Source organism: Macaca fascicularis, chromosome 10 (assembly GCF_037993035.2).
Source record: "Macaca fascicularis isolate 582-1 chromosome 10, T2T-MFA8v1.1".
Taxonomy (NCBI): Eukaryota; Metazoa; Chordata; class Mammalia; order Primates; family Cercopithecidae; genus Macaca; species Macaca fascicularis.
In genome coordinates, this window is record NC_088384.1 from 74,182,571 (window position 1) to 74,193,440 (window position 10,870).

At 37.6% G+C, this 10,870-nt stretch overlaps 1 long non-coding RNA gene across 3 annotated transcripts in view; it reads left to right on the forward strand.

Annotated features, from left to right (window-relative positions):
* The first annotated feature begins 262 nt into the window (after positions 1–262).
* LOC123567108 (uncharacterized) overlaps positions 263–10,870 on the forward strand; it is a 238,287-nt gene continuing 227,679 nt past the window's right edge. For 2 of the 3 annotated variants that reach the window (XR_012419151.1, XR_012419153.1), the window contains exons 1-2: positions 422–562; positions 1,957–2,017. This is a non-coding gene — a long non-coding RNA (uncharacterized lncRNA). Of the gene's footprint in view, positions 383–421; positions 563–1,956; positions 2,018–10,870 lie in introns of those variants that run through there. The other variant, XR_012419152.1, reaches the window with a different exon arrangement.

The window sequence follows — 10,870 nt, forward strand, 5'->3', positions numbered from 1 at the left end:
GTGCTGTGTTGAGTAAAGTGGTAAAAGTGGGCATCCTTGTCTTCTTATGAATCTTAGAGGAAAGGCTTTCAATTTTTCCTCCTTCGATATGATGAGCTTCTTGTTACATCCTCACATGGCAAAAGGAAATAGGGCAAGCCAGCTGAACCTGAGGGAAGCCTCTTTTAAAAGGACCTTAATCCTATTAACAAGGGAGCAACCCCCAGTGGCCTAATTACTCTTAATGCCCTCAGCTTTTTATATATATATATATATATATCTCACACTAGGAACATATAAATTTTGGAGAGGACATACTCAAACCGTAGCAATTTCGTTCTCTTTTTGCTTTTATGGTTCTGACGAGAAGTCCACTGTAATCCTTATCCTTGTTCTTCTTTAGGTAAGGTGCTTTTTCCTTTGGTTTCTTTCAAGATTTTCTTTTTTTTTTTTTTTTTTTAGACGGAGTCTCGCTGTGTCGCCAGGCTGGAGTGCATTGGTGTGATCTTGGCTCACTGCAACCTCCGCCTCCCAGGTTCAAGCAATTCTCCTGCCTCAGCATTCGGAGTAGCTGGGACTACAGGTGCGCGCCACCATGACCAGCTAATTTTTTTTTTTTTAGTAGAGGCGGGGTTTTACCATATTGGCCAGGATGGTCTTGATTTCTTGACCTGGTGATCCACCCACCTCGGCCTCCCAAAGTGCTGGGATTACAGGAGTGAGCCACTGTGCCGGGCCTTCCTTGTCTTTTTATACAGTTGGAATGTGATTGGCCTCAGGTTTTTTTTAAATTGTTGTTGTTTGTATTTATCTTTATAGTGTTCTCTGAGCTTCCTAGATCTGTGGTTTAGCGTCTGTAATTAGTTTTGATAAGTTCTCAGCCATTACTACTTTAAATATTTCTTCTGCTTCATTTTTTCCCTTTTCCTTCAGGTATTCCATTACTCATATGTTCTACCTTTTGACATTTTTCTTAAGTACTTCTATGTTCTTTTCTGCATTTTTCACTTATTTTTCCGTTTGCATTTCAGTTTGGGAAGTTTCTATTGACTTATCTCCAAGCTCGCAGATTCTCTTCTCAATCACATCAAATCTCCTGATGAGCTCCATCAAAGGCATTCTTTATTTCAGTTACAGTGTTTTTTATTTCTAAAGTTTGCACTTGATTCTCTTAGAGTTTTATCTCTCTGCTTACATTACCCATTTCTTCTTGCATGTTACTTTTTACATTTGAGCCTTTAACACATTTATCAGAGTTATTTTAATTTCCTGTCTGATAATTCAAATATCTCTGTCACATCTAAGTCTAGTTATGAAGATTGCTTTATTTTTCAGACTGTTTCTTCTTTTGGCATGCTTTGTTGTTACCTTTTTGTTGAAAGTTAACACATTGTATTGGGTGAAAATAGGTCTTTAGTGTGAGGATTTTTATTAGTCTGGCTAGAAATTTGACTTCATTTAAGGCTTAGCTATAAGTGCAAGAAGTTTCAAATTCTTCTAGTATCTTTGTTTTTGTCTTGATTTTGGACTTCTCTGAAGATTCCCCTTTAGAAAGACTGTCAGCTGTAATTTATTGTCATTATAATGGAGCTCTGTTGGTATAAGGTGTTGGGGAAGGGGAGTGTTTTGTAATTTTTCAATTAAATCTCAGTGTTTTTTTCAGCCTATGTCTTTGGGCTGTGACCTTCACTAGTGTTTTACCAGTAATGTAGCTATTTTTCCCTCCTCCACCTACATTCTTCCCTGGTTTCAGCATTCCCAGTCTATTTCCTTAGAGTCATGTCCCCTGTTGACTATGTTTTCTTTCCCTGCAGCCTCTTTAGATAAAATAAGAAGACTAGAGACTAACGTAAGAGAAATATTCATTTCCCAGATAGAATAAGGCTCTGGCAACACTTTCTTCCCCCTGGAAAGTAGGTCTTTGTTATGGAAAATGTTATGTACATATTTAACAAGGATTACTCTTCCTATACCCAGCCTGAGCCAGGAGGGAGTCTTTCTTGGATCTTCATTGTGAGACCTTGTGGCATTCCTGGAGGTAAGCTTTATGAAAATCTGACCCCCTTCTAAGACTGGGATCCCAGGAATTTCTCACTATCATGCTAGTGTACACTGAGCCTCCACAAATTCACCAAAATTACTATTTGAGAGTTCTTACTACTTTAGGCTTCAATAGCTTTTGCTCCAGGTAAGTAGATCTTGACTGTGACTTCCTGGGTGCCCCTGTATACCCAGATTTTGGAGTCGCAGTTTGCCCTGCCATGTCAGTTTTCTGATGAGCCCAAGAAAAGTCATTGATTTTCAGTATGTTCAGACATTTCTTGCTATAAAGATGGTAGTGATGACTTCCAAGCTCATTACATGTCAGAGCTGAGATTGGAAGTGTCCTTAACCTCCTCTTTGAGACTTTATTTTTCTATAAAAATGAATATATTTATAGTTACTTTGCAATGTTGTTGCCATGACTTTTATGAGACAATAATCTATGAGAAAGTAACATAAGGCCCTTAGCAGGTCACCAATAAAATGGGATTCTGTACTGAAATTTTAGAGAGAATTCCATGGTCATAAAGTCAGTGGAGTCACATGGAATCAAATACATGTGTGCAACAAAAATTAAGTATGCAAAAAATAAACAATTTCAATAATAAGGACAATTCTGCCATTATTCCATGTAGTGACCATATCTCCTAGGGTAAACATGATATAGTAAAATTATATCCTGTCAACTAGGAGAAAGAGGCAGTGGGGAGCTGGGAAGTGAGGGTGAGAGGGAGGAAGAAGGAATATCTCCAGGAATAATGTTTGAGAGGCACCTGAGGAAGGAAGAACCTAAGAACATTTCAGAAAGATGGCAGTGGAGCTGGAGTTGGGGGAGAGATGGGAGATGATGCTGGAGTGGGGCTTAGTGATTGTTGCGAAGTGCTTGGACTCTGTCTTAAGAGCAGTGGCCTAGTTCCCCAAAACTCAACTTATATTATTCATATCTTTAATAAGTAGAGCATTGGAAATAGTGCTTTATTATAGATTTATTCTGTATTTTTTATTGCTGTTCAAATTTAACATTTTTCTGTATGTATTTATTATATGACATTATTGTCTTCTCATGTCTTTTACCCATTTATTTATTGGTTCTTTTTGATAGTATTGATTTTTAAATAAAGTCATTATATGTTATTTTTTTATCTTCCATATTTGAGCGAAAAAAATCTTCCCAAATATTTTCTTTTAGTTTTTAACCATTCAGTTATTTAAAATGTATAGATCTTCCTATGTGTTGGTATGATAACTCAGTAGCTTATAACAGTAAGCATTTATTTCTCATTCATGTGTCTGTGAGTCAGCTTATGTTCAGCTGATTTAGACTGATGGGCTTAGTTGGGCTTGATTCTAGCTGTGGATTTTTTACCCCATATGTCTCTTATCCTCCTCAGACCAATAACTTCTTAAATATGGTTTTTTCATGGCAAAAAGCGAAAGTGTGGGAAGACATGGCCAATCATACAAGCAGAATTTAAAGCTCTGCTCCTATTGGCCAGAACATGTCACATACCCAAGCCCAAAGTCAAAGGAAGAGAAAGAATACTATGCCCACCATAAGTCCATGACAACAATGTGGATTATCATATTACCACAGTGGCAGAAATAATTAAGACTAACAATTAAGTCCACTACGTGTGATTGTGGTTGTGAAAGAGTAAAGGTTTTAATCAGTTCTTGTAAAAACCTGAAGTGCAATGTCTTAATTCATTCAACCTGAAGGGTTTAGAATAGTATTATTTGTAGCTTATGGACAATTGAAGAATGAATATATTATACTACTGATCAGCAATATTTAAAAATTAAGTTTCTTAAAGTACTTATGTACTATTACAATACAATTAAATCACTTTTCACATCTTCATTGTTTTGGATAGTTCATTATCATGTTAGTTTTCATAGCTACCTGGGCTTATTTGTACTCTTTTTTGTTCTATAATCTATTGTTTGATTTATAATCTTTATGAGGTTACTGTCACTTGATCTGTCTTATTTATTGCTATATCCTAATAGCTAGAACAGTGCTTGGCACCTAGTGAATACTTAACAAATATTTCTTGAATAAATGTTGAATACAAATTTATACAGTACCACACTATTTTACTTTCTTAAAAAAGAAAACTGCTTGTGCTATTGCTTGATAATCTGCCATTGTTCATTGTTATTTTTCAAAATAGTTGTGTTTTTATTAAGTTTATAATTTGGAGAGAATTATTTATAAGATTTTCATTTCCTATCTAAGAATATTTCACTCTCAGCCTATTAAAATTTTTGGTAAAAATTCTTAATATTAAATGTTTTTTGTAGATAATCCATGTGTGTTTCTCTTTAATTTCCAAGAAATTTACTTTTTATATTGCTTTGTAAATCCAAATTTTGACTAGAGACTTATTAAGACATACTTGTGTCAGTTAGCTTTTGCTACCTAACAAATCACCCCAAAAATTAATAACTTAAAGCAATGAGCATTTATTCCTTCTTATAATTCTGTAAGTTGGCTGCAGATCTTCTGGTCTTAATGTCTCAGCTGAGGATGGATGGTCTAGGATGGATTCACCCACATGTCTGGCAGACAGTTGGCAGGCTGATTTATCTAGGAACGCTTAGATGAGGCAGTCCGTTTCTGTTTCGTGTGGTCTCTCATTATCCAGCCTTCTGGCTTGGATGACTTCACATGGTGGTCTCAGGGTTGCTAATAGCAAGAGGGCAGACCCTATTGCGTAAACATTTTTCAAGCCTCAGCTTGCATCATGTTCGCTATTGTCCTATGGACCGAAGCAAGGGACAAGGCCAAACCCAGATTCAAAGGGTGGAGAAATAAACTCCACATCTTGTTAGGAATAGTGGCAAAGTTACAATCCATATGAACTTGGATACAGGGATGGTGGAGATTTTTAGCTATTTTGCTATGTTCCTCAGATGAAATATTTTGAAAAAAGAATCAAATGCCTTAAATGAACTGTTGTAAATCTCTGTCTACTTTATTGTCATGCAAATCACTGATGTGAAACACTGAGTGCTAAATGTCTAAGAAAGATAATTAGTTACTTGTTTGAATTCTTTATTTGTTCCTTCATGCATTCATTTATTAATTTCTGCTATGGGTTAGGGACTGTTCTCAGTGCTGTGAATAAAAGGGGAAGAGAATAAGGTCTTTGCCCTTAAGGAGCTCATGGAAGATGTGGAGAGAATCAGGAAGTAATTTTACATGTTTAACAATTGATTGGCATTGGATTTGACCAATCATAATATACAGCAGCCCGGGCAGGAAGAGGGTCCTAAGGCTTCTGGATCATGAGGAGGTTGAGGGTATTCCAGGAGAGGAATTGGGATGACAGAAAAGTCAGAACAGAGGATGTAGGACAGTGGCTAGTTACCCCTCATGGAAATAATCAGGTCAGCTGCAACTGTGCATCTAACACTATATCAGAGAGCAGATAATGAAATACATGACAGGGGTAACTAAATACAATGATAATAAAATATATGACAGCAGATAATGAAATGCAGTGCATTAATTACTACATGCCAGGTAGGAGCCTGGGGAATGGTGAAATTACTCTTGTAAAGTGGAAACATATCTATATATTTGATTACATGGAAGTGGGGGATTTTTAAGATGAATAGGAGTTTGACAGGCAATGAAATATTCTTCCAGAATATTTCAGGAAGAAGAAACAGCATGTGAAAAAGCAGGGCTTAGTCTGGTTGCCCAACCGAAGTCACAAAGAGGGAAGCCCACAGGTGAGATTTGGCCCATGGTGTATTTTGTTTGATTGATGTTGGCTTTAAATGTGAACTTTAATGCTTTTGGAAAGGGCTTGAATTTACCTCTGCCACAATTCCCGCTACAGCCTCATGGAGCAGACAGTTTGCTTCTCTCTTATCTTTACTTACTTAGGTTTTAGTGTTTGCAATCTCTGAATTCTGTAATACTTCACATTATTGAGCACACACATTATGCCTGGTAATGTGCTTGATATTTTACATTTTTTAACACAGTAAGTCATTATAAGGTAAAACTTATGATCTGATTTTACAGATGAAGGAACTGCGTTTCAGAGATATGTAGTAACTCCTCTGAGGCAACTCATCTAAAAAGAGGTGGAGCTGGAGTTTTAATGTTTGACCTCTGATCTTGCATTTTACCACCACATCAGAGCAAGTGGGTAATATGCCTCATCTTTATCACGTTTAAAAGACACTGGACACTTTCTATATAGTCAGTAGTTTCTTTGTCAAGACAGTCCTGTGCAAAGGTCATTATTTGGTTCTTTAGAGAAGGTTATAACCTTATCATAGTTACTGAGCAATTTCTCGTGACTCCAATAACACCACAGACCTCAAGATTAGATGTTTGTGGGTGAAAGGAAAACAGATGTCTTTTTGCTTGGGCTCACCTAAAATCAGACCCAGGGACAAGGATTTGGGTGCCAGCAGTTTACTTTGGAGGTGATTCCAGAAGCATGATGAGAGAGTGGAAAAGGGGGCCAGGGAAGAAAAGACTGCCAAAAAGCATTTATTGATGAGCCTGTTGCCCCTGTGGGCAGCTGGAGCACTATCTTGCTAAGGACACTCTGAGATGCTGTGCAGAACATACTTTCAAATTATCACCCCTGGTGGCAAAGAGGCCAAGGTGCTCATCTGCCAGTTCCCATGGCTCATGGGAGAGAGTTGCTCCTGAGACATCCACTCCTGCCTGTGTGGACCAGGGACTCCTGAGTCAAGAGAGAATATTTAACCAGAGGGATGCAGGTACTTGGGACAGGGAGCTGTCAGAGTGTTTGTTCACTAACCTACAGGTAACCTCCAAGGTGGGCTGAGAGGACATGAGCGTCTGCTCTAAGAAGACACCAGTATGCAGAGAATAAAGTAAGCCCAAGGATGTCATGAATCTTTTTATTAAATCTTGCTGTGAACTCAGCTAGCCTTCCGTAAACACTTGTTCTTTTAACCAGATCATTGGGTTCATTTGCCAGAACATGAGCATCTCATGGGTAGGGAGAGAAGTGGCTTTTATCTTCCTTCCTTATTATCTCCTGACACATTTGTTACTCATTAAGTATTTGTGTAGGGAGGCAGTTTAGGAGAGTAGGGAGAACTTAGTCCTTGGGATAGGACCAACTGCACAGTTTCTCACGGCCTGGCGATTTATGCCTTTGTATTCCAATGTTACTTGTCCCTCTTAGTCTATTTCCTCATCTTTAACATTGAAGAGCTATGCCAGGCTCAAAAATGATAGTAAGAAGCAAACAAATTAACAAATGTTCAGTGGCTGCTCTAGGCTTTCTATGTTGGTAGAACTTAGAGGAGACAGCAGTCTGAAGGGCAGGGAAAGCAGAAGCTGGGCAGTACTTTGCCCTTAATTTTTACCTAGAAGATTAAGAAAATATTAATTTTGTAAGGGCTGGTGGACATTATGGGGAATCTAAAGAAGACCTCAGAACATGCCTTTTGTGCTGCACCTGTGTTGCTTAGGTACTTAGAATAGTGCTTTGGTAGGTTATAGGCATTTAATCAAAGGTAAGTGTTATTGTCAGGTTGGGGTGTGTGAGATTACTCCAGTTTGGAAATGTGGTGTTAACAGCATATTGATAGTGTTTGTATCTTGTGATATGTAATTGCTTTTGCAATAGAGTGTCATGATTCCTGAAACAGGAAGCTTACAGTCCAAGGCAGAATTTATTCTTGAAATCATTACTAGATTTTTCTCTTATGAGTATCCAGGTCCTCATGAATGACTGTCAACCCCTAGACTCAGGATTCAGAATGAGGTGGGGAGGCCAACCTACAGTCTGGCTAAGTGATGACTTCAGAGAAGGGCAGGCTCCTTATCCTGAATACAGAATGGCCAACGCTGTATCCATAGACTACAAACTCTGCAGTATGGGAGGAGCTTGGTGGGTGGTGGTGTTGGGGAAATCAACAGATTCATCCTACAGAATGACATGGAGTCCAGCTCTGTCATTATCCTTACAGAAGCTGGATGTCCTAAAAACTGTATCTGGAGACTCTCCGGAGTGGACAGCTCTCTGAGTGGAGCAGATTCTCCAGAGTAAACGGCTGTGGGGGATAAGGTCAGGTGTTTCTGTAAAATCCAGATGTTGACCCTGTGTGATGGACACTCCACATCTGAGATCCAGGTCACTCTGCATGGGTCAGGAGGCCTCTCAAAAGGCCTCTCACACTTTTGTCTTGGAATGCAAAGCCACAAACCTCTAAGCAGTCTTGACTATTATCTTCAAGGTCCAGTCAGCAGTGGGGACTTCAAATAAAGGCATTAAACAGGAAGGAATTGTTAATCCAAGAGTGATGTTCTGAGTTATTCCAGTATGTTGGTGTTTTTTCTCCAAATTGTTTATTTTCTAATTCTGGAAGATTATACACACACGCACACACACACCTCCCCCCGATAATTCTACTTACCCAAAGAAAATCTAGCACAGGTTTTTTTTTTTTTTTTCAACATGTTTTCCTATGCAGTTATAGAAATACATGTTTTAAATATTTAGGCTTACAAATTTATACTTTCAATGTCAATACACACATTTTTACAGTTATCATTTACCTTAAGTTAATTAAACTTAACTGTCTTAAATAAAAATTAAAAAAATTATAAAATTAAACAAAAATTCTTTTTGTAAGCAGTTACATTATTTCCAACATTTGGATTTCAGAAACAACGTTGCGATCTATGTTGCTAAATCTGTGTAGTATCCTCAATTCATTCTTAAACTCCTTCATAGTTTGTTTTTAATTTTATTTTTTAGTGGACAAAAATAATTGTACATATTCATGGGGTACATAGTGATGTTTGGATACATATAACGTGTAATAATCAAATCAGGGTAACTAGCATATTCATCATCTTAAATGCATATCATTCCTTTGTGTTGGGGACATTCAGAATCCTCCTTCTAGCTGTTTGAAATGATGTATTATTATTAACTATAGTCATCCTACAGTAGTATAGAACACTAGAACCTATTTCTCCTATCTAGCTGTAATTTTGTATCCTTCAATAAGTCTCTCCCCATTTCTCCCTTTTCCCTACCTTTCCAAGCCTCTGGTATCTTTTGTTTTAGTTTTTACTTCTATAAGATCAACTTTTTTTTTTTAGCTTCCATATATGAGTGAGAACATGTGGTTTTAACTTTCTGTCCCTGGCTTATTTCACTTAACATAATGTCCTTCAGTTCCATCTATGTTGCCTCAAATGACAGGATTTCATTTTTTTTTGATAGTTGAGTAATATTCCATAGTGTATATATACCACATTTTCTTCATTCATCTGTTGTTGGATACCTAGGTAGATTACTTATCTTGGCTATTGTGAATAGTGCTGAAATAAACATGGGAGTGCATATGTCTCTTCAATATAATGATTTACTTTCCTTTGGATATATACCTAGTAGTGGGATTCCTTTTATGTTAGTTCTATTTGCAGTTTTTTGAGGAACCTTCACACTGTTGTCCATAGTGGCTGTACCAGTTTACATTCCCACTAACAGTCTGTAAGAGTTCCCTTTTCTTTACATCCTTGCCAGCATTTGTTATTTTCTCTCTTTTTGATAATAGTCATTTTAACTGGGGTGAGATGGTAACCTCACTTTGGTTTTTATTTGCATTTCCCTGATGATAAGTGATGCTGAGCATTTTTTTCATATATTTCTTGACCCTTTGTATGTCTTTTGAAAAATGTCTGCTCAGATCATTTGCCCATTTTTACATTGCATTTTGTTGTTGTTGAGATGTTTGAGTTCCTTGTATATTCTGGATATTAATTCTCTGTCAGGTAAGTAGTTTGCAAATATTTTCTCTCATTCTATAGGTTATCCTCTCACTCTGTTGATTGTTTTCTTTGTTGTGCGGAAGCTTTTTAGTTTGATTCAGTCCTATGTTTGCTTTTGGTGCCTGTGCTTTTGAGGACTTATTCATAAAATCTTTCCCCAGACCAACGTCCTGAAGCATTTCTCCTGTGTTTTCTTCTAGTAGTTTTGTTGTTTCAGGCTTACATTTAGGTCTTTCATTAATTCTGAATTGATATTTTTATATAGTGAGAGGTGGAGGTCTAGTTTTATTCTTCTGCATATGGACATCCAGTTTTCCCAGCACCATTTATTGAAGAGACTGTCCTTTCCCTAAATAGTGTTCTTGGAACCTTCATCAAAAATCAGTTGGCTGCAGATATATGGATTAATATCTGGGTTCTCCTTTCTACTTCATTGGTCTATGTGTCTGTTTTTATGCCAGCACCATGATGTTTTGGTTACTACAGCTTTGTAGTATATTTTGACATCTGGTAGTGTGATACTTACAGCTTTATTCTTTTTGCCCAGGATTGTTTTCACTATTTAGGATCTTCTATGGTTCCATACAGATTTTCTAATTCATTTTCTATTTCCTGGAAAAATGTCTAGTGTTTTGATAGAGATTGCATTGACTCTGTAGATTGCTTTGAGTAGTACATTCATTTTAACAATATTAATTCTTCCAGTCCGTGAGCATGGGATATCTTTCTATTTGTATCCTCTTCAATTTCTTTCCTTTTTTTTTGAGACAGGGTCTCACTCTGTCACCCAGGCTGGAGTGCAGTGGCATGATCTTGGCTCACTTCAACCTCTGCCTCCTGGGTTCAAGCAATTCTCCTGCCTCAGCCTCCCCAGTAGCTGGGATTACGGGTGTGTTTCACCACGCATGGCTAATTTTTTCTATTTTTAGTAGAGATGGGGTTTCACTATGTTGGCCAGTCTGGTCTCAGATTCTTGACCTCAAGTGATTCACCTGTCTTAGCCTCCCAAAGTGCTGGGATTACAGGCGTGAGCCATCATGCCCGGCCCAATTTCTCTCA